The sequence below is a fragment of the Hibiscus syriacus genome, unplaced genomic scaffold (genome assembly GCF_006381635.1).
Source record: "Hibiscus syriacus cultivar Baekdansim isolate YM2019G1 unplaced genomic scaffold, ASM638163v2 tig00008138_pilon, whole genome shotgun sequence".
In the NCBI taxonomy this organism is placed as follows: domain Eukaryota; kingdom Viridiplantae; phylum Streptophyta; class Magnoliopsida; order Malvales; family Malvaceae; genus Hibiscus; species Hibiscus syriacus.
Window position 1 is genome coordinate 79,977 of NW_024062152.1, and position 23,365 is coordinate 103,341.

Below are 23,365 nucleotides of genomic sequence, written 5' to 3' on the forward strand. Positions count from 1 at the left end.
TATTAGTTGTTGAATCGGACTGCCATCATTGGCTGATAACTTGCACCCGCTCACCATTGGTGTTCGCAAACTTGGTGCTTTTTCTAAACCATGCTTTTCAAGAAAATCTTCAATGTATTTCGTCAGATTTAGAAACAACCCGTCCTTCTTACGATGAACTTCAATACCTAAAAACTAGTGTAAATATCCAAGATCTTTAAGCTTGAAGGTCTTATTTTTTTCCCCCGCAAAGCAAGTTGATTATTATTAATTTAAAAGAGAGCAAACCACTTAACAAAGTGGATGCGCAAAGGAACATCAACGTTCAAAGATACATACTCGAGCAAAAGAACACCAAACACCTAAGGACAAAGCAAAACAACTAAAAGAGCCTAACCCAGATCGAAACAATAATAATGAACATAGAGCACTCAAAAGAAGACCACGCTTTCGAGAAACAGATAAAATATTCAATACTAACGAACAACCTTGTTCTGCCAACCATGTTAAATTCCACAAAACGCTGCAGAATTTTACAGCCCATCCAGCCTTGCTAAACTCCACAAAAGCTCTACCACGACGAGTCAAGTCAAAGCGAGCTAGAGGCTATCTCCTATCATTATTTCTTTCAATTATTATTTTTATTGCTTTGTTATTTTTATTTAATTTTATTTTATTCAATTAAATTCGATAAACCCCCTTTTATTTTATTTTACAAATTTTCTAGTTAGAGATCAAATAAGATTTAATTGGAAATTCCTTGTCCCTATGGATCAACCTTATCTCACTATACTATTCTATTTATTTTATTTTATTTATTTAAATTGAGAATTATGTTTATTTATTTGACAATTACGATGCTTGTCAAATTGGTACCATTGTTGGGGACTTCAGCAAATTACTGATATTGTTTGTTTTAATTTATAAAAAGAAAAAATCTGGGTGAATTAGTAAAATTTGAACCTGAGATCGAAGCATACGCCCGAAGACTATGGCTAATATGAGATTCGTGAATTAGTCGCGACACCTGTCGAACAACAACCATTATGCATCGTATTCCCAATAGAGAAACACCATTTGAACTCAAGACCGACTTGATCCATCTTCTACCTACTTTTCATGGATTGCCGAGTGAAAATCCTCACAACACGTTACTGAATTTCATATGGTTTGCTCTAGCATGAAACCACAGGGAGTATCTAATGATCAGATTAAACTTTGTGCTTTTCTTTTTTCCTTGGCTGATTTGGCTAAGGATTGGTTATTTTACTTACCGTCTAATTTTGTTAATACTTGGGCTGACATGACTCATCTTTTTCTTAACAGGTTCTTCCCTGCGGCAAAGGAGAGTGAATTAAGGCGAAACATCTTAGGAATCCGACAAAAGGATGGAGAGTCTTATACATCTATTGGTAACGATTCAAGAAACATTGTGCTAGTTTTCCACAACATGGGTTAATCGAACAAAATCTCATCCAATACTTTTATGAAGACTTGCTTCCTTTTGAGATGAAGATGATTGACGCAACTAGTGGATGAACACTTGTGAATATGACTCTGCATGAGGTCAGGAATCTAATTTCTACTATGACCGCTAACTCTCAATAGTTTGGAAAATAAAATTGATAAATTGACTGACATTGTTCAATCTCTTGTTGCAGGCAAAACAGTTACGCTAGACTTTGCGACATATGCACAAAGTTGGACCATCCCACGGAATGTTGTACGATTTTACAAGAAGAGAGTACCACACAAAGAAATACAGTTGGCAATTTTCCAGGACCTCCCCAGAGACCTTACAATCCTCGCGTTAATACCCATAATCCAGGGTGGAGGGATCATCCAAACTTTAGCTATGCACAAAATCCTAGACCAAATCAAGTATATCAACCAAGGCACCACCACATCAGTCATACCAACCATCAACATCATCATTGGAGTCCATTGTCGAACAGTTGGCACTATCTCAAGAGAAGTTTCAAGACCGAACCGAAGCTCATATACAACAGTTAGATAAACAAATGGCCTAACTAGCCCAGACCATGGGACGAACGGAATCGCAGGGAAGGCTACCATCTCAAACCGAAGAAAATCCACGAGAAAAAATTAGTGTCATCATCATTTGGAGTGGCACTGTTATTACACCGATCCCTAAAGATGATGTCACAAGATCCTAAGAAAAAAATGTTATCGCAGGCTCAAATATAAAAGAAGATGGCATAGGGGAGAAAGAAAAAGAAGAAGAATCAAGATCCCACAAAGGAAAAGATGATGCAAGACCACAAAGAAAAAAGAAAGATATATCGCCAACCTTTTCCACGCCATCTTCCTATGCCATCCCACATCACTTTCCTTTAAGGTTAGTTAAATGCAACAAACAAGTTGAGGAAAAAGAGATTATTGATGTTTTTCGAAAAGTGGAGATAAATATACCACTTCTTGAGGTAATCTGAAAAGTACAGAGATATGTTAGATTCTTGAAAGATCTTTGCACAACAAAAATGAAACTTAATGACAACAAAATGTGAAATTTAGGTGAGAACGCCAGTTGTCTTTTAACGTAGGCTTCCACCGAAATTAAAGGACCAATGTATGTTTGATATTCTCTGTAAAATCGGTAAGGTAGGTATTAAACAAACTATGTGTGATTTGGGTGCTTTCATAAATGTTATGCCACTTTCTGTTTATAACTCACTTTCTGCAAAGCCTTTGAAGGAAACTAGAGTAACAATTTAACTCAATGATTGATCCGTCATTTATCCCAAAGGTGTCCTTGAGAACATACTGGTTAAGGTAAACAATTTAATTTTCCCAATGGATTTCTATGTCATCGACATGGAAAATGACCAAACCAACACTTCCTCTGAAATCCTTCTTGGTCAACCATTCCTGAGAACTGCACATACCAAAATTGATGTTAGGAGTGGAATTCTTACTATGGAATTTGACGGTGAAGTTGTTAAGTTCGACGTTTACAAGGCAATGAAATATCCAGATAATGTTGCTTGCATTAATTTTGTTGATGATATTGAGCCTTTGGTGGATGATTTTGTTGAAACTAACTTATCCAATGATTTGTGCAAGGAGTTAGAGAATTACGAAGAAGACATCAAGGAGTTGGAAATATTTTTTCTATTTATTTTGATTTAAGCCTAACTCATTCTAAGTTTAAACTTTTACCTTCTATTTTGCAGGCACCAAAAATCGAGTTGAAGCAGTTACCGGACCATCTTAAATATGCATTCCTAGGAGATAACGCTATCTTTCCAATCATTATCTCAAATAAGCTTTCAAAAAAGGATGAAGAGGACTTAATGACACTTTTGAGGGCCTACAAGGAAGCGATTGGATGGACTATAGCCGACATCAAAAGGGCTTAGTCCATCGACATGTATGCACAAGATTAAGATTGAAGATAACATAAAACCATCCCAAAAAGGTCAAAGGTGTCTTAATCCTCCAATGATGGAGGTGGTGAAGAAAGAAATTCAAAAGCTTTTAGACACTAACATCATCTACCTAAGATATGATACTAATTGGGTAAGTCTGGTCCATGTGGTTCCTAAGAAAATTGGAGTGATCATAGTTGAAAATTCCGAAGGTGAGCTAGTTCCTACGCGAGTTCAAAATGGATGGAGAGTTTGTATCGACTACAGGAAGTTGAATTCTTTAACTCGAAAAGATCAATTTCCGCTTCCTTTTATTGATCAAATGATTGAACGTTTAGCTGATAAATCTCAGTATTGTTGTCTCGATGGATTTTCATGTTTCTTCCAGATCCTAGTAGCATCTGAAGACCAAGAAAAAACAATATTCACACTTCCTTTTGGCACTTTCACTTATTGAAAAATGCCTTTCGGCCTTTTTAACACCCACGTTACATTCCAGAGATGCATGCTTAGTATATTTTTCGATTATGTAGAGAAATGAATTGAAATTTTCATGGACGACTTTACGGTATATGTTAATTCCTTTTGTGAGTGTCTCATTCAAAAATGCCTTATATGAATTACCCAATCCGCAAACCTAATTAAAAATTATCAGGTATTTATAATGAAAATACTTAGATTTGAATGTCAGGTACTTAATCCATTATTTTTTTACGGGTTTTGGGATCATGGCTGGGTACACAACAACTTGATATATGATTTCTTATATATTTTATATTTTTATTTTTTATCAGATCTTTTATTCTTAATTCCCAAGTTATTTTACCATTTTGACTTAGTGACCAAAATGTAACAATTGATAACGTAAGTCACCAAAATTCAAGCTTTTTGAATTTAGTGTATAAATATAAAAGTAAAGTGAACAGTCCAATAGTTTATCCAAAATTTAAAGAAGTCGAATAAATATTTATGGACATTTTGAAACCAAGAACTCAAACTCTTTTCCCTTACTTCCACCAATGATACGAAATTCTTTGTATTTATTCAATTCTATAAAGAATACCGTGGGTTTGAACGATTGGGGACTAAAGGGACGACGAGGGAGGAGAAGATAATTGAGTGGATTAAGACGAGTCCTGAGTTGATCGATGAGAAGGTCTTGCATTGCATACCAGTATACCACTGCCGATGCTCACCCTCATTTTCGTATTGCATTCAAGCTTATGATTCATGGGAGAGATTCCAGCTCCAACAAGAACAAGAAAGGTAAGAAATAGATAAACCCATCTTTTATGCATGATGGAATGAACACTGTTGTCGTTTTTTCTTCAACAGATTAGAAATGATGAATGGTGTTGTTTTCTTTGTCATCTTAGAGAAAACTATTCTCGCATTTGTTATAGGAATCATCAAACAGCAACGGTGGTGATGATCCTGCTGTGACTTGGATTTTCTTTTCTGGTTTGCTGTGATATATTATCTGGTTTTTTTTCTCTTAATTTCTTATTCGTAAAATCTTTCTTCTTCATTCCATGATATTATCCGGTTTGCTGTGATATTTTTCTTTTTTTTTTCTCTTAATCGTAATTTTTTTCTGGTTTCCTTTCTTGTTATTTTTCTTCTTGGTCTTGTTGGAGCTGGATTCACTCCCGTGAATCAATTACATAGCCATGAATGTCATGATCCCTGCACCCATCGATGTACTCTCTCTTCCATCTTTCTCTTTTCTTTTCAATTGTTTTCTTTTTGATTAATTTGATGCATTTGGAGTTTCTTTCCTTTATCTTCAGTTTTGATTTCTTTATGGATTCAAATGCTTCTGGTTTAGTTATGTTTGAAGTTTTCTTGATTGATCTTTTTTTTCCTTTTCAGCAACAAGAAGATTGAACATAAACATTGATAGCTTCAATTGGAAGATTGATAGCTTCCAAATCAACATTGGGTGACAATTCCTCTTTGGCTAATATAACTCCTAAAATTTTCTATCTTTTTGGAGCATCAGGCAAATTAACCAGCAACCTCCGAGGAAACCTCCTAATGACTGCCTCATCAAGGTCAAATGGTCGGTTCGTAACAGCAAGAACCAATAGTCCTTCCTTAACCTTTGTACGGAGACCATCCCAATTTACCATAAATTCATTCTTCATTTTACTCATAGCTTCATGTTCCCATGGATTCAAGGTCTGGACAGTCTGCACCGCTTCATGTGAACATGAGGCTATGCGTAAGTTAAAGAATGGATTTATGGTAAATTGGGATAGTCTCCATACGAAGGATAAGGAACAAGTGTTGCTTCTTGCTGCTACGAAACCGACCATTTGGCCTTGATGAGGCAGTCATTGGGAGGCTTCCTTGAAGATTGCTGGTTAATTTGCCTGATGCTCCAAATAGATAGAAAATTTAGGAGTTATATTAGCCAAAGACGAATTGTCACCCAATGTTGATTTGGAAGCTATTGCAAATATGACCAATGGATATTTTGGAATTGACCTGAAGAACCTTTGCATGACCGCTGCACCTTGCCACATACGAGAGATTTTTGAAAAGGAAAAGGAGAGAGCTTCGACAGTGGCTTAAGATAGACATGCATCTCGCTTGTATAGCAGTGTAGACGTTCTTTCTCTTTTGATGGATGATTTTAAATATGCCCCATGAACAGGTTTGTGCAAGTGTGTCATCAGAATCTACAAATATGAGTGAGCTTCTTTAATGGAACGAGTTATTTGGAGAAGGTGGACCAAGAAAGAAAGAAGCTCTAAGGTAGATATTTATATCCTTTTGAATCAAGAGTTCTGAATGAAATTAAACTTTTTTTAAAATCTGAAACATGTCTCATATTACTAAATGTTCTAACAATTTTATCAAACATCTTAATTTTGATCATCCTAATATATATGACCTTATAAGAGACATTATTCCCCAACAGAGCTAAACAATCTTGGTTTCTTAGCAGTGTTAAACCTTTCTCGGAATAATCTAAACGGACCCATTCCTCAAGGCAAGCAATTTGATACTTTCACAAATGATTCCTAAATAGGGAACTTGGGTTTATGCAGGGCGCGGGCTGTCATTATCAAATAGCTGTGATAATGATGAGGGGAGTCCAGCCAAATTTGATAGAGACAATGATGATGATGGATTCAATTGGAAATTTTCAATATTGATGGAGTATGGATGTGGGTTGGTGTTGGGACTGAGTATGGTTTATGTCTTGACTCTCTTATGTTGTCTTGCAATTTGATGTATGGACCACTGAACCAATCAAACATTCCCAGAATCTCCAAATCACCTAAATTAGCAGTCCGGAGAACAATCATGTCCGGAAATGGGGAGGAAGGGACAGATTCAAGATGAATTAAGTAAAATTTCGACATTTCTTGATTGATATTTAAGGCCTTTCTTCTTGTAGTATCTCATATTTATGATTTTTCATGCAGAAAATTCTCGAACAACAGCTGCCAATGGGGCGGCTAGCTTCGAAATTATAGAATTAATGGTAGATATCAGTATTTGAACTCCATTCTAAAACTTCCCCTCAAATCAGATGTAATATCTTCCTCACGAACAATATATGTATACCCTATCAACTTCATGTTTTAAGCCCTTACCTTCGATGAAGAAAACTCGTTAGAAAGTGAGAGATGAGAATAGAGACAAGCGCTGAATTTTATACTAAAAATGTAAATTTAAAAAATTATATTAAAAATTCTCTGCAACTTAAAAACACGGGGATGCAAATATTACAACAGAAAATGCTTGCCTCCAACATAGCTAGCATCCATGGGATATTTCTTTCTTATGAAAATGCAAAGGTTGATTCCGATCCATCAATCCCTGGATATTACTGGTTGAATGAGGAAGAAATAATGACTCCAATTCGATAAAATTTGGAACTTGTTAAGAGCTAAAACAGCTATTCCATTTGATTCTCTCAGCAGTATCACCACCCAAGACAGAAGAATTGTCAACCTTGATGTGATCGGTAAAAACTTCACCTTCAGGCGTTTCTTTGATGTTTTCCTGATTTGTAGAGACAGCATCAGGGTTTACAGATTCTGATGCAACCTCAGAACTTGTTACAGCATCTCCGATCGGTGTTTTTATGGTATTATCCTCATTGTCTTCCATAACCAAAGCCACATTACCAGACATGCTTCCGTCTGTTTCTGTTTCCATAGTAGTCCACTCTTTTCCTGAATCAACATTCATATCAACTTTCAGGCTTGGCTGGGCCATCAAGAGCAGAGTCAACATCCTCCGCGGAAGGTGTAGGCTCTGAAAGTCCCAAGCTTGGAACAGCATCTTGACTTGCTGCAGCCTCAGATGGCTCAAAAGCACGATCCTTCTCAGCTGCCTCCTCTTGTCTTTGGGCTTGTACTCTCTATACATCCATCAGCTTTTGTATCCTTTCCATCTCGGCTAAGAGATTTCCGTAGCGTCTTTTTAATGTTCGTTCAAGCTCCTGCTGCTTCTGAACTTCCTCCCAGAGACCATTTATCCTGTGTGATGCTGCTAGCTGCTCCTGCTTTTGTAAAGCTTGAAAACACTCTAGTTCTGTTCCTGCAGTATCCATCCGCTTAACAGTCGACTCAATCTGACGACCAAGAGTTGCAGCCCGTCTCTGATAAATGAAATTTCAGTTGTTTAGTTCAAAAGGAACTACAATTTCAAACATGTTCCCTACGATGCAGCATTTCAAATGTTTTAGCATAAGACATCAGCCGACTCTTCAATGTCTTAACGTAAGACATCAAGTATCACCAGATTGCAGAAACAAAAACAAAATAAATAGATAACTGAATAACCAAACCAAAATAAACAAAAACACAGATCTTAAGGCAACCAATTTACTGGATTCAGACACATAAAGGAAACATATATGAAGACTTTGTAAATGTTATTGAACACTACCAAAATTATTTACTCAATTCAGACACAATTCAGACACATTTAAAGAAAACATGATCTATAAAGATTTATGTATATGTTATTAAGTACTACGCAAATTGTTTAATGGGTTCAGACACATAAAGAAAACACAATGCATGAAGGACAAAAGTTCTCAAGGAAATCTAATAACAGAAATTGTATAATGGTGATTATAACATGCATGATAAAATTTTCAATTAAAATTAACATGATGGTGTCTAATGTTGTACCTCATAACCCTGTGTGAGAACACTATACTTCTTTTCCATGCCCTCTGCCTTTGACTTAACATTATCCATCTTTTTCACATTGTCAAATTCAGTCTGCAGGGCTGCAAGTTTCCAGCCACACTTGATAGACCATAAGTATGATGAGTAGGGAAGTACATGAAATCATTTAAGCAAGTATTATGTTCTTCAACAAAATCATCAAGAGATTCATTTTTGTGTCCCATTGCCACACGAAGATATTCAGCCTCTTCCTTTATCCATGAATCAGCCTGACAACAAAAATAAAGCAATTTGTCAGTTTGCAAAAGGCTCATCAGCAGTTACACTCATATATCATTTATGATATTAAAAACTTGAGGATCAAAAGAAAAAGAATCTCAGCATCAGGTTGAAAGGGAATTGAATCTGAAAAGTGAGAAGTAGTTGGTATTCCGTAGATAGAATTTACTGTACAAGACCTTACATGCAGAACCAGATATAGACGGTAATAATTACAGGCACCACAATATTTATAAGGTAAAATCAAATGAAAATCACTTTTCCACTTCTCTTATGAGAGTTTAGGCTGTTTGAACTTCATAATGAATAAAACCTGTGATAGGCAATGTTTACCACAAGCTCAACTCAATTCTATAACAAGCACCAAATGACAAATTCTTGCAGTAACAAGAAATTGAAGAGTGTGATGAGAACGTCCTGTAAATTTACTAAGGTTCGGAAACATAAATTGAATATAAAAGAATGAAATAAAAGCAACATAATCAGTGAAAAGCATGACAACCCATTCTTGCATTTCATCTTCTTCAAAATCTTCAATACTAGGAACAGATCCATTACTAGGGCACTTGGAACCCTTTTTCTTCCCTTTATTGGCCTTTTCATCAAGTTTAGCATTGTCGTGCTCCAGCAATGACAGAAGCTCCTTTCTTATCAGTTCATCAGCCTGTTCAATTAGAGTAGGGGGAACAAAGGAACTTTTGTCTCCACCAGTACTCAACAAAGAATCTCTAATTAGTTCCAGGGATGCAATAGAAGGCCGTTGAAGCTCCCCCTGTAACACTTTTGATCTCTTCTTAAGCAGTGCCTGGTATCGTGCTTCTTCCTCAGCCCTTTCTCTGGCTATCCTATCGGACATGTCTTCTTCAATTTTCTACTCTGGTTCTTCACTTTCCTCTGGGGGTGGTTGAATGACTATTTGGTACTCATTCTTCGGCTGTGGAAGACTACCAAGTCCAGATCGCAAGTTCCTTCTCGCATCAGCTTGACTTCGTTGCTCAAGCTTGGCACTGTCATGTAGATCCATCCCTTCGTTTATGAGGAGCTCATCCCTGATGGGAGTTCCCTTAGGGGTCAAACCAAAAGAATAGCCATCCCTTGAAGGTGTCATTCCAATTCTAGGAGTAAGACCTGCACCTCCAGGAGTTGCTGCCGGAGTCAACATCGGATGGACCTGTGATTTAGGAGTGACCCCCGAGAAATCTGAAGGGTGCAACTCTGGGTTTTCTCCACCAAGCAAGGGTGTCTGAGACTCCCTCAACCTAGCTAGATTTTCAGCTTCCATCATGATAGCATCACCTTTTCCGGCAGGTGTTCTTTGTGGGGTCCGTAAAGGTGTCATTCCCTGCCGTGGAGTCTGGGAATAATTTGCAAGAAGAGCACCAGTAGCACTACTCCCTTCTGCCAGTTCCTCATTCCCAGCTAGGAGATCACTGGCATATCCCATATTTGCAATCTCCTCTAATTCATGATTGGAAATCTGAGGTTCTGGTAGCATAAGTTTGGATCTCTTCCTCGCTGTTTCTGGATCATTTAGCTTGTTGGCCTGCAATATTGCTGATGGAACATCCTGCCTCTGTGCAATTTTATTTTTCGCAATATCCTGCTTCCTTAACTGTGCTTCTATATCAACTCTTCTCTTTCCCTCAAGTTCTTCAATTGTTGTTGGGAACTTAGGCTGTTCAACAGATCTATCTTCATCAGCAACATCATAAAATCATGGAGGAAGCCTCTTCTCAAAAGGGATTTCTGCATCAATTCCCTTTCTTTTCCACTTCCGATGCCTTGTATCAATTCCAGCAGCCTTAAGTTCCCTCCGTTTCTGCAAAGATGCAAGCTTCCTGGCCTCTTCAAGCTGTTTCTCCCTAGCTTTCCTCTTAGCCTTCTTACCCCTAGTATTAGCTAACCGAGCTCGAGCTTCAGAAAGCATTTCCTTCTCATCCTCATCCACATCACAGGATCTGGACGTGCAGGCTTTGATTCAGGGTTAGGGTCAATCTCTCCCGGCCATAGTTTCCTGGGATCATCACCAGGCTCATAATTTTCATCTCTAGCACAAGCTGCATCAAGGAGTTTCTCATATCGCTCAAGACATTGAGATGGAGTCCGACCAACAATTGGAGCAATTGTTCTCCATTGTGTTGGCATAAGCTTTCACCAGATGAAGCAGTTTTTCATCCTCTTCTCTAGTCCACTCAATCTACATATGTCACAAACCCCAATTTATCACTTCAAAGTTCTTATTAATCGAACCGAATAGAAAAAATTACAGATAGCTTTTATTCATCAAAAGGAATAAATTAAAAACACACCTTAAAAATCCAACACAGAGAAACAGTAATACCCAACTTTCAGCAAGAATGAAACTGACAATTTAAGCACCAAAACAATCCACTTCCTCGAATTAGAATGCTCTTGTTTCTCACTTTAGCCACTTCATTTTATGCTCCAGAAAAAAAAAACCATATTTCAGCAAAGAGAAACAGTAATACCCAACTTTCAGCAAGAATGACACTGACAGCTTAAGCACCAAAACAATCCAATTCTACTAACTAGATGCTCTTGTTTCTCACTTTAGCCACTTTATTTTATGCTCCAGAAGAAAAGGCCATATATCGACACATGTACACAGAGAGTAAGATGTAAAATTTTGTGATGGCTATTTCTATATCCGATAATTACATCCAAATGTGGGTTAGTCCACATTTTAAATATTTACATACTTTTAATCAAACATTATTTTGGTGTTCTACAGTTAAATTGTTGCTTTTTTTAACAAACTTTGAGCAACCAAACAGCAAGTAACAACAAGCTACAAATAACAATATCCTTTCTTTAAATTAAGCTTAGCTAATCGAAAGAAACGAATCAAATAAAAACACTTCTAATGTAGCTTAAACAACTCTAAACCATCCTAAACCCCCAATGTTCAAGAAAGAATCCATTACAAATCGAAATGTTGAAATGCTTCAATACCCATTACCTATTTGGTAAATTAAGAAGAAATCCAAATAAGCAATCCGACATTAAACAAATAAAAATTCTATCAACACTCATTTTTAAAACAAAACCATCTTAATAACCTAAAAATAATTCCAAAAAAATGTACCTTTTTGATAGAAGGGTCAAGCCACTCATACCAACGAGCCTTACATTGCTTAGCAGATTTACGAACAAGTAAAGAAGAAATTCGAGCCCATTGGTTCGTCCCATATTTCATAACCACCGTTTTCAATATCTCATCCTCCGTGTTCTGCCATACTCCTCCTTTTAACATAATCCTGATCTTCGCTCACTGGTTCTTCACTTGCTTCGCCTTGAAGGATTTAAATTGAAAGAAACAAATTACGAACCCTAGCTTCTTGGATTCACAATCTCTGAATCTAAAAACCCTTGATTTTTTTTTATCTCTAATCGAGTGGGAAATGAAGTACAGCTCGGAATCGGAAGGAAGTGAAAACCAGCAACGGGGATATGAATGTTATAATTGTTACTTGATCCCTTGAATTTTGTGTAATTAAAATATGACCCTTTTTTATTGGCCGTCAAGTTACTGAATTGGAAATTTGGACAAACTACAAATTAGGTATTGGGTCACTCTAGCTTAGCATAATCTTAGTCCGGTCCTTTCCAAATAAGTAATTTTTTATTTTTATTCGGTAAAATAGGGAGACAAATGAAGTATATAGGAGAAGTATTATAATAATTGTCTCTAAATATATAGAGAAAAATTATAGTAATTATCAATGAATATATAAAGGGATGTAATAGTAATTATTTGGTTCGAATTAAGTTAATTTTTTTTTACTTTGAACATGACTTTGTTTCAGAATTTATTTTTTTTAATTCAGAATACTATAAAATTAAATATTTTGATGAGAACAAATAGGTTACATCGATTATTGGTGGTTCGTCCTTCTAATTTAAGTGAAGAGTCGCCGTCGATGCAGAGATGGTTGCAGTAGCGAAACTTGGTGATAGAGTTTAAGGTGCAACTTAAAACTTTAAAAAATTCAAAGGTTCAAATTAAAATTTTGAAAATCTAAGAGGCTTAATAAGAATTTTTAAAAATTATAGTGGATTTAATTAAGAAAATTCAAATTTTAAAGTTTAATCTGAATTTCTAAACATATGGAGGGGGGCAAACTAATTTTTTTTAAAAAAACTTTAAGGGTTTAAATTATAATTTTTTAATTTTTTTAGGGTAATGGCCCCTACTAATTCTTCTTGTGTTCCGCCATCGGATGGTTATTAGTTGGTGTTTCTTTAGGAGAAAGACATAAGGAAGTTAAAGAACGTGAGAGTAAAGATTGTTTGATCTCTCTCTCATTTTTTATTGAGGAAATAATTTTAGTGACCGAAAATGTCTTATAATATACTATTTTAATTAATTTTCTTTGGATTTGCGAAAATAACCAACAAATTCGTAACGCGATCTGAAATTCGTAACGTGAACTCCAATTTCGCAACACAATTTCCAAATTCACAACGTGATTTTCAAATTCGCAACGCTAATTACCGATATAGGTAAACACAACTATCGCAACGCGAATTTCGCAAATCGAATTCGCCAATTTCGCAACTTAATTACTGATATAGGTAAACACAGTAGAAAAATCCGGTCAAAATCCGAATTCGTCAATTTGAAAACTGAGCTGCGAATTTGGCAAATTCGTGTTGCGAAATGTAAAATCTCGCCTCTTAAAGAAAAAATCATTTCGACAGTTCGTTTGTTTGGTTAAAGTTAAAAGAACGAACGAACATGAGCATACGCTCGTTCGTGTTTGTTCAATTCATTTACAGGCGTAAGTTTAGCTGAGCGATTCATACGTGGACTTAGCAACTGGAATGTCCCAGGTTAAAAACCACTCCAGTGCATTTTATGTCCTTTAATTTTTTCTTTAAAAGGCGATATTTGACATTTCGCAACACGAATTTACCAAATTCGTAACTCAGTTTTCAAATTGTCGAATTCGGATTTTTTTTACCGGATTTTTTCTACCGTGTTTACCTATATCGGAAATTAAGTTGCGAAATTGACGAATTCGATTTGCGAAATTCGCGTTGCGATAGTTGTGTTTACCTATGTCGGTAATTAGCGTTACGAAAACGAAATTCGCGTTGCGATAGTTGTGTTTACCTATGTTCACATAGCGAATTTGGAAACTGTGTTGCGAAATAGGAGTTCGCATTGCGATTTTGTTGGTTATTTTTGCAAATCAAAAAAAGTTGGTTAAATCGTATATTATAAAGCATTTTCGGTCATTGAAGTTATTTTTTCTTTTTTATTTTCTTATTCAAGTTAAAAATAATTTTTTTAAAATAAAAATAAAAAAGTGTGAAAAAAAATAAAACTAATAAAATTCAAGTATTTAAATAATCTCATGGAGATTTGTTACTCGCTCATCATGTTGCTACAACAATTAAAGGAATCTCTCTTATTGGGCTTTAACTTTTTGTATAATCTCATCCCTTATTTATGGATTTTATAAGCTCAATATCTTATAGAAAAAAGAAAAAAAAGGATAAATTTGTGTTTAATATTTAAATTATTACTTTTATTCCATTTTGATATTTAAATTTTATTTATTTTTAAAATCATACCTAATATTTAGTTTAGATTTCATTTTGGTACTCATTGTTAAAAACTTAACATAATTACTGACATGACATTATTTTTTAATTTTATTTCAATGATGATGTGTAGCGATGGCAAACGGGCAGGGCGGGTGTAGATACCCCACCACCCACTACGAGTAATTTTTTTTAAAAACCACACCTGCCCTTGTGAGTACATTCTCAAATCCACCCCACACCCACTACCCAACTGGATACTACGGGTGTGCAAAAAAATTTCGATCCAACCAATTCAATCCGTTGATCCGATCCAAAAATTTGGATATCCAATCCATTTTTTATTTTTTGGATAACTCGGACTAGTTATCGAAGAAAAAAACCGAATAATCATATTGGATACGGATCGATGAAACATCAGTCTTGGATTATCCAAAAATAAATCGGGCCTTAAGATGATTTTATTCGAGCCCAACAGTTTCAACCCTAGTCTCCAGCCCATCCCCCCAGCCATTGGGATATCCGGTTTTTTCAGATCTGATACGAATCACAATTTTAGTGATCTTGAATTTTCAGATATACGAAATTTTGGATCAGATAATATCCGTATTAAAAAATGCACACCATTACTAGAAACCCACCACTCATCCATACCCGCCTGGCAGCAACCTCACATACTACAAAATGTTTATAGCCTAACGTGTATATACTCTAACATTTGGTTAAATTACAAGTCATATCCTATAAAATCTTAAGATTTACATAATAGTCTTTGAAATTATACTTAAATTCATAATGGTCCAAAATTTATATAGTGGTTAGTTAGTGAGCGGGAGGATGTTGATCAAACTGATGTGGGGCGGGTAATGTCCTAAATCCATCACCTATCCACTACCCACGGCGTGTATGATTTTTTTACATCCACATGCACCCGCCCATTACCCACCAAACGTATGTTCATCCCGCCCTAATTGGAGCAGGCACGATGCAAAATCCATGAAATTGTATTTGTCTGTCATCCCTAATGGCGGAGCATTATCTTATGATAACACATCACCGTTCTTATTTAATTTTTTAACGGGGTGGTATCAAAATGAAACATAAACTAAATACTAGGTATGATTTTGAAAAATAATAAAGTTTGGATACCAAAATAAAACAAAAAATAATAATTTATATACTAATCATATAGTTTATCCAATAAAAAATTACGTAATAAAAACACACTTGGTTGAGCATATTTTGTATGAATGGCAATGATTATGACTTGATCAATGCTTGTCCTGATCTTGAAATTTAGACACTTGTAATCAAAGGAAATGGGAATTTGTTTTATACATAAAATAAATTTTACTCTACATCATATTATGGATTATAACATGTATCTTTGGCATGCTGCATGTGTACCTCGAACATGTTTTTCTCACATATTATAATCATAATTTAATAGTAGAGTATGTGTATATATAATATTGTCATAGAAAGGATCTCGAACGTCTTGTATTTATCGAGAAACCACGACCATTTGACAAGATCTTTAATAAGGCTATGTGATCTATAAGTAGGCCTGTAAATGAACTGAACGTTCAGCGAACCGTTCATGAACCGTGCGGTGGGAAGTTCGTTTATGTGCGTTTATTTATTAAATGAACGAACATGAACAAGATTTTTTGTTCGTTTAATTAAATGAACGAACATGAACATAGGTCTCGTTCGTTCATTTACGTTCGTGAACGTTCGGTTATGCTTGTTCGGTTATGTTCGTTTATGTTCATTCATGTTCATTCATTTATGTTTAACCCAATCTTCTTAAATCAATTTTGGTGATCAATTTGTAAGTATCTTAAAAATATTAATTAATATGATATTCTAATGACCAACTCCATAATTAACCCAATTTTATTTGGAGATTAAATCCAATATGTTAATCCGTGAGACACCTCGCACCTATATTCATTTTCCCCCTTTTTTCCCAAACCCTAGTGTTCACTGGAGAGTGGAGACGATCGCTAAAAGCTTCAAAAGAAGTTATATTATAGTGCAATATGAAGTTTTACATGTTTGTTTTCATCTCTTTCTCTGTTTTATTTGGCTTAATAGTTGATATGTAAAGTTCTTGCGGGTATCTTCACATCTAAAACTCAAGAAAACATCATACTTCTTTCTAGAAATAGATGGGAATATAAAGATAACAATCGGAAGTATATAAACATCAGTAAAGAGAAAAATATATAAAATTTGCCAGAAAACAAAACAAATGTTTTTATGCAATTTCTGAAAAAGAGTGTAATAGCGGAAAATGATTGTTCATATGTAATCATGGACCACTAAGATAAATGTTATAGCGTTAAATTAAAGTCGTGTGAATCATTTAATATCTTTAAAAGATAGATTGAAATATTTGATATCTTCAAACATTTCATCACTGCTAATCAACTCTTACGCTATTTATCACTGTAGATTTGGTTTATTTGCATTGTCGACTATTTTTCATGAAAGAACAATGGAAGGTAGGGTCTCCAACGTTTATGTTCGTTTATGTTCGTGTTCATTTATGTCCGTGTTCGTTTATGTTCGCGTTCGTTTATGTTCGTTTATTTATTAAATGAACGAACATGAACAAGTTATATTCCTTAATAAACGAACATGAACAAAAAAAAATTTGTTCGTTTATGTTCGTGTTCGTTTATGTTCATTTATTTATTAAATGAACGAACATGAATATACCTCCGTTCGTGTGCGTTCGGTTCGTTTACAGACCTATCTATAAGAGCCCAATCAATTGATAGTCGAACACATCAATTAGGTTTGTCAATTTATGAGTAGCTATTATAATTCTATACATGACATTATCAAAGGTCATTATAAAACTTCATAAACAAGACTGGGAAAAAGATCGAGTACCTTCATCTTCTTTCTCTTTTATTATGGAAGCAGATGATTTTAATATCGACCAAAGATTTTTTAATCACGATTATAAATCTTCGTTCAAACTAAAAAGATGAACCACCTATTACCCCTATGGCCGCTTTAATCACTTTATTCCATAAAAACAAAAGACCCATGATATCTTGGAGTCTTCAGACAAAAATGGACATTGGATTGCTTGGCGTCTTCAGGTATGTTTGACAAGCAAAAATGCTCAGGATTACTCGGCATCTTCAGTGTAAGTGGTAGTTTGTCTTAGACTGGGAAACATGTAAGTATTAATGTAAATATTAATTATTCATTAGTAATTGGGTTGGTTGGTGGTTGAACGAAAAATTATAATAAATATTCGGTATGTTATAAAATGGGGGTGTTTTGTTTGAGAATTGAGGAGTAAAGTAGCGGTGAGGAAATGAGAGAATAGACAAAATCTGGAGAAGAATTAAAAGAGCAATCATCTGAAAAGAATAGTAGAGAAAATTTTGAAGGAAATTTTCTTCCAATCTATAATCTGTAAGTATTATTCGAATAAAATATGTATATTTCGTAAAGGTATTTAAAATATTATTTTTAATATATTGTTGTAGGTAAAAAAGAAGTGAGTAAAAAATTCGAGAAGATTTTTGTATAACATCAACTTGTCAGAAGAATAATAGAGAAAATCTTGAACGAAATTCTCTTTCAAGCTATAATCTGTAAGTATTATTAAAAATAATATATTAAAAATAATATGCCAAACATACATGAAGATGCCAAACAATCCAATATCCTTCATTTTTGCCTGAAGACTCCGAGATATCCTGGGGGTCTTTGGCATTGCACTGTAGAAAACACCCTAGATGAAGAATTAATTTACTAAGTGCGTTATTTTGGGATATAAATTTTTCCATCCATATTTCTGGGGCGTTTTTCCCAAAAAAATCACTGGTGACCGGTATATTTACCGATCTAACACCGGTCAGACTATATTTCCCGATCTAACACCCTTTGCAGTAAGGCGCGCCCCCTGCAGCGCGCTATACGATGATTTGGCGCCACGTGGGGTAAAGTGCGTCTCCTACGACGCATCTTATGCTGACATGGATACACGTGTGTATGGCAAGGGTAGGTTGGTAATTAAGGGTATAACGCGCCGTAGGGGCCGCGCCTTACCTGTGATTCTAACACGCGTCAGAAAGGCGCGGCCCCTGCGGCGCGCTATACCCTTAATTACCAACCTACCCCTACCCGTTCACACCCATCCCTCCCATTCTCAATCACTTTCATCACACCAAATCCTCTCAACTTCTCTCAAATACTCTTATATTCTCTTATTAAGGTATATTTTATTATATTTAGTATTTTTTAGTAATTTATTTAATTATTTTAATTGTTTAATATTTTATTTAATTATTTTTTTTACAGATATAAAATGGAAGGCGGTCTACATTGGTTGGATGGAAATCATATATCTCGACACTTTACTGATACGGTAACATTTTAACGTTTTAATTTAATTAATTAATTAATTAATTTAATGCATGATTATTAGTTTAAAAATTAATTTGTGTAATTATTTATATTTTAGGAGAGAGACCGTATATTAGATCTTTTTATTAGGAACATTAAGTTAGTTATATATACTCGTGTAATGTCGTATTTAGGCTGGATTCGGTCACTTAGGTAGATATCAGGGTCACTGTAAGATAAAATCAGACCTTATTTCTGCCTTAGTAGAGCTGTGGAGGCCGGAGACCCATACATTCCATCTTTCGTGCGGAGAGTGCACGATCACACTTGAGGATGTTTCTATGCACCTAGGGCTTCCGGTGGATGGAGGTGTGATATCAGGGATAACTTTCGGTTCTTGGACTACTTTGTGTCGGGTTAGTCTAGGACGTGTCCCGGAAAATTTTAACGGTGGACGGATACCGTTAAATTGGTTAGATGCCAATTTTCGGGAGTTGAGCGAGGACGCGTCTGACGATGAAGTTAAATAGTATGCACGGGTATGCATACTGCAGCTGATAGGAGGGTTGCTGATGCCGAACAAATCGCGCAACCAAGTTAACTGTATGTGGTTGCAATATCTTGGCGACTTCATTTGGTCGGATCACTCAGTTGGGGCTCGGCAGTTTTGGCTTGCATGTACAGGGAGATGTGTCGAGCCATTGACTACAGGCATAATGCTATCGGCAGATGTCTCCTGTTGCTGCAGTCTTGGGCATGGTATTGATTGCCCTTTTTATGTCCCATTGTCAAGAACCCATTCGTATTTCCGCTACTCCTGAGGTAATTATAAAACTGATTTTGTATATTAATAATTTTAAACAGTGAATAAGAAATTATTTTTCTTGAATAGGTGGTCTACTGATAGGAAAAATCATCAGGAGCTACCTGATGCTTTAGAAAAAATTAGGGTGTTAATCGATCAGAAGGCTGGCACACAGGTATGAATTTTAATGTTTAAAAATCGATTTTAGATTATAGTTATATAATTAGATTACTATTTTGATAAAAATTATATATATTTGTTTTAGTTTGAATGGATGCTATATTCTACTGATAATGTGAGGACGGTGATCCCACCTGAGTTGAGGGCCCATCAGATGTTTGGATGGCGATAGTCCCTTTGATATGTTATGCGACCGTCGAGTGGCACTCCGCTGATCGCGTGCTCCGGTAATTTGGTTGTTTTCAACCAATTTTGGAAGCACCTCACAATATGGATGAGTTACATAGCACAGATAGACGCGGCAAGACAAATACAGATTGGCTGGTGAGGCATCATGTGTGGGTCGTGTTGTGGGAGGATCGACATCAGCGCCTTCCCCGTAGAGAGCCCATTTTACTTGACCTCTTGATGGTTGCTGACGGCTATTACGAGTGGTTCAACAGTAACGGGAAACCGTTTCTGCTTCCTGAGCATGCACGAGGGCAGACCTTTCCGTGACGTCGACAGAGACGTTCACCGACACAGCACCATTGTCCCCCGACTCGTGGACGGAGAGCAGGAGCTTCCAGTTCATCCTCAGCTACACCAGCAGGACCTTCACAGCAGCCACCGTATCCATCGGCTTACATACCATAGCCATATATGATGCTGCCACCGCCTTTCCATTACCAGATGCCACCGCCGCCTTCACATGCTTTTATGACCCCGCCGCCGCCACCGTCACAGATGAGCCCTCCTAGAGGCTATTATGGGTCTATGTTTGCAGATCTGACTTGGGGTTCATATATTGGATATTTAGTGGGTTCAGCCTCATCACCTATGGCCACAGTACAGACACCTCATGTACAATTTTCATACTCAGCAATTTCTGGGTTTTATGAGTTTTCCCAGTTTTCGCAGGCCGGTGGGATAGTCAGTCATACACCTCCAGGGTCCTTATTCTATGGAGGTGCTTCATCGTCATTAGCTCCTCATCAACAAAATGTAACTGCTCAGGACGACGACGACGACGACGATGATGATGGTGATGATGATGACAGCGAGGAGTCACAACCAGTGATACAAAGAAATCCTCCTCGAGATCGACAGCCACCGCCCTGCGGAACACATTCGCGTCGCATGCATCGATAGATTTTGTTTTTTATTATACTTGTATTTAGTTTATTGGACTTTTTAATTGTAATTTTTTATTATTTCTCATTTAATACTTACTTTATTTTGTTAAATTTGTTTGACTTTTTTTAATGTATTTCAGTTAATTTTGTTTATTACCATTTAATATCAGTTATTGTAATTTGATTATCATTTACCATTTAATACTTATTGTAAGTTTGTTGTATTTAAAATTATTTTGAAATACCAAATTGTTCGATAACTTTCTTAAGTTTGTCACTTATTATCTCTTTTATTATAATCACATATAACGCAAACGTCCAATCTCGTATTATTGTATCATTTTTTTAATCTTCATCAACGATTATCGAATGACATTAACTTGAAGTAAATGCAAATTAAAGTACAATAATTATTATTTGATAAACAAATACATCATTTCCTCATCAATTGTTACTTGATGGCAACAGAAGTGGACATGTTTTTCTATTGTGTCATGGGTTTCTACAATGCCTACATCTTCTGTCTTATCTAGATCTTTCTCGAATATCCATATCGCAATGAATTCGATTGGATTTTGGACGACCACGCTCCCTCAATAAACTCAGATTTGGTACAATCGGAAGCCAATCTTGAACCTCATCAGGGTCTTTGTCATTACCTATGGGGGAAACTCAAATTCGTATATCTTAAAAACTTCAGATAGTAGGTATACGGGATCCACAAAATGGTTATAGTCTTGACATGTATGCGAGCAAGCTGCTATCACATGAGAGCATGAATACTTAAGAGCTTGAAAAAACCCGCAGTCGCACGTTCTATCCCTTAGATTTACTCTTAACGACATAGCTTCAATCATTTGAAGAGGTCGCGGTAACTCTGTGACATGAAACATTTCATGCCTTCTAGAGAAGCTTGTTACAGACATTCCATTTGATGCAAAAAAAAATTTCTGTAGATCTGCAACTAATCTAGGGTGATAGACATGATCGCCTTGCATCCAGGTTTGAGCTTGTCCCCCGAGCTTTGTAAAAAGCGCCCCAAACGAAAATATGTAGTATTTACCAAAGTCGCTACTGGTAAGTGACGTACACCCTTTAAAGTTGAATTGATTGCCTCTACCAAGTTGGTCTTCATGTGTCTATATCGATATCCACCATCATATGCGTTCGTCCATATTTCTTTATCGATGAGGCTGATGTAATCGTATCCTTCCTCGTTCTTCGCCCGCAAATCTTGAAGCATTGATTCAAACGTTTGAGGAAGTAGTTCGTAACCTGATCAAAAAATGTATAACTTACTAACTTGCTTTCTTGCAAAATTAAAAATGATCGAAAGAAAACAAACTACATCAGTTTCACTTACCCATGTGCACAATTAATTGACGCTCATCATTCTTCTTGTACCTTCCATGGTAGTTCGCAGCAATGTGTCGGAGACAATACCTATGTTGGACAAAGGGTGGTTGCCACATTGGACCCAAAGACTCCATTGTTTCTTTGATCACAGCTCCACGATCTGAAATAACACAGATGTTTCCCTCGTGATAACATGTGCACATAAATTTCGGAGGAAAAAAGCCCAAGAATCTGTATCTTCTCATTCGACAAGAGCAAAAGCAACTGGAAGAATGTTGCGGTTGCCATCTTGGACAACTGCCAATAATAAAACTTGATTGTATTTTCCATTCAAGAAAGTCTCGTTGATCTGGACCACAGGCTTGCAGTATTTGACAGCATTAACGCACTGTGGGTGAGTCCAAAAAACTCGGTAGAATTGGTATCGATCTCGGAGAACTCGATCATTATGGTATGCATAAGAGGTTTCGAAGTCCACAATTGTCCCAGGATTCAACCTCCGCACCAGCCTAAACCAGCCTGGAAGTTCGTTGTAAGATGCATCCCATTCGCCATGAAGTTTGACAATGGCATTTTGTTTTACCAACCAAGCTTTTTTATAGGAGACAGTGTACCCATACTGCGATTGTATAGCTGAAATCAACACAACAACAGCTATATGAGAGCTTGCTTTTACCATGGGCATGATGGCTTGGCATATCACTTCAGAGTCCAAGTTGGGATGATCTTGGTTGACCCCTCCAGCACAACATGTGTGAGGACCGTTGTATACTGTTAGTTCACATCTGTTGTTTTTCCTCTTCCTTTTCGATACGCGAACCATCCAATTATATCCATTTTCGCGTCGGGCACAGTAGCATACATATTTTTCTGTCGTGGAGCAGTCGACTCTTGATTGAACAGAATTATGGATATTGTAATTTTTTATAACAATCATCGCTTCTTCTTTGCTTGAAAACTCCATGCCTAAATATAACTCACCATTATTTATTGATGAGTAATATCCATAGTCACCGAGATGAGGCATATCCGCAAATTCTGGCCCATACATTGCACTATAATCAGCTTCATACATGTGTGCTGGAGGGTCAGTTTGTGTCACATTTGCTGGAACTTCATCCACATCATCATCATCATCGGAGTTGAATTGCGGTG

At 36.3% G+C, this 23,365-nt stretch overlaps 1 pseudogene; it reads right to left on the reverse strand.

The window, feature by feature from the left end:
• Positions 1–7,084: 7,084 nt before the first annotated feature.
• LOC120201973 lies at positions 7,085–15,029 on the reverse strand (annotated as a pseudogene).
• Between the last annotated feature and the right edge of the window lie 8,336 nt (positions 15,030–23,365).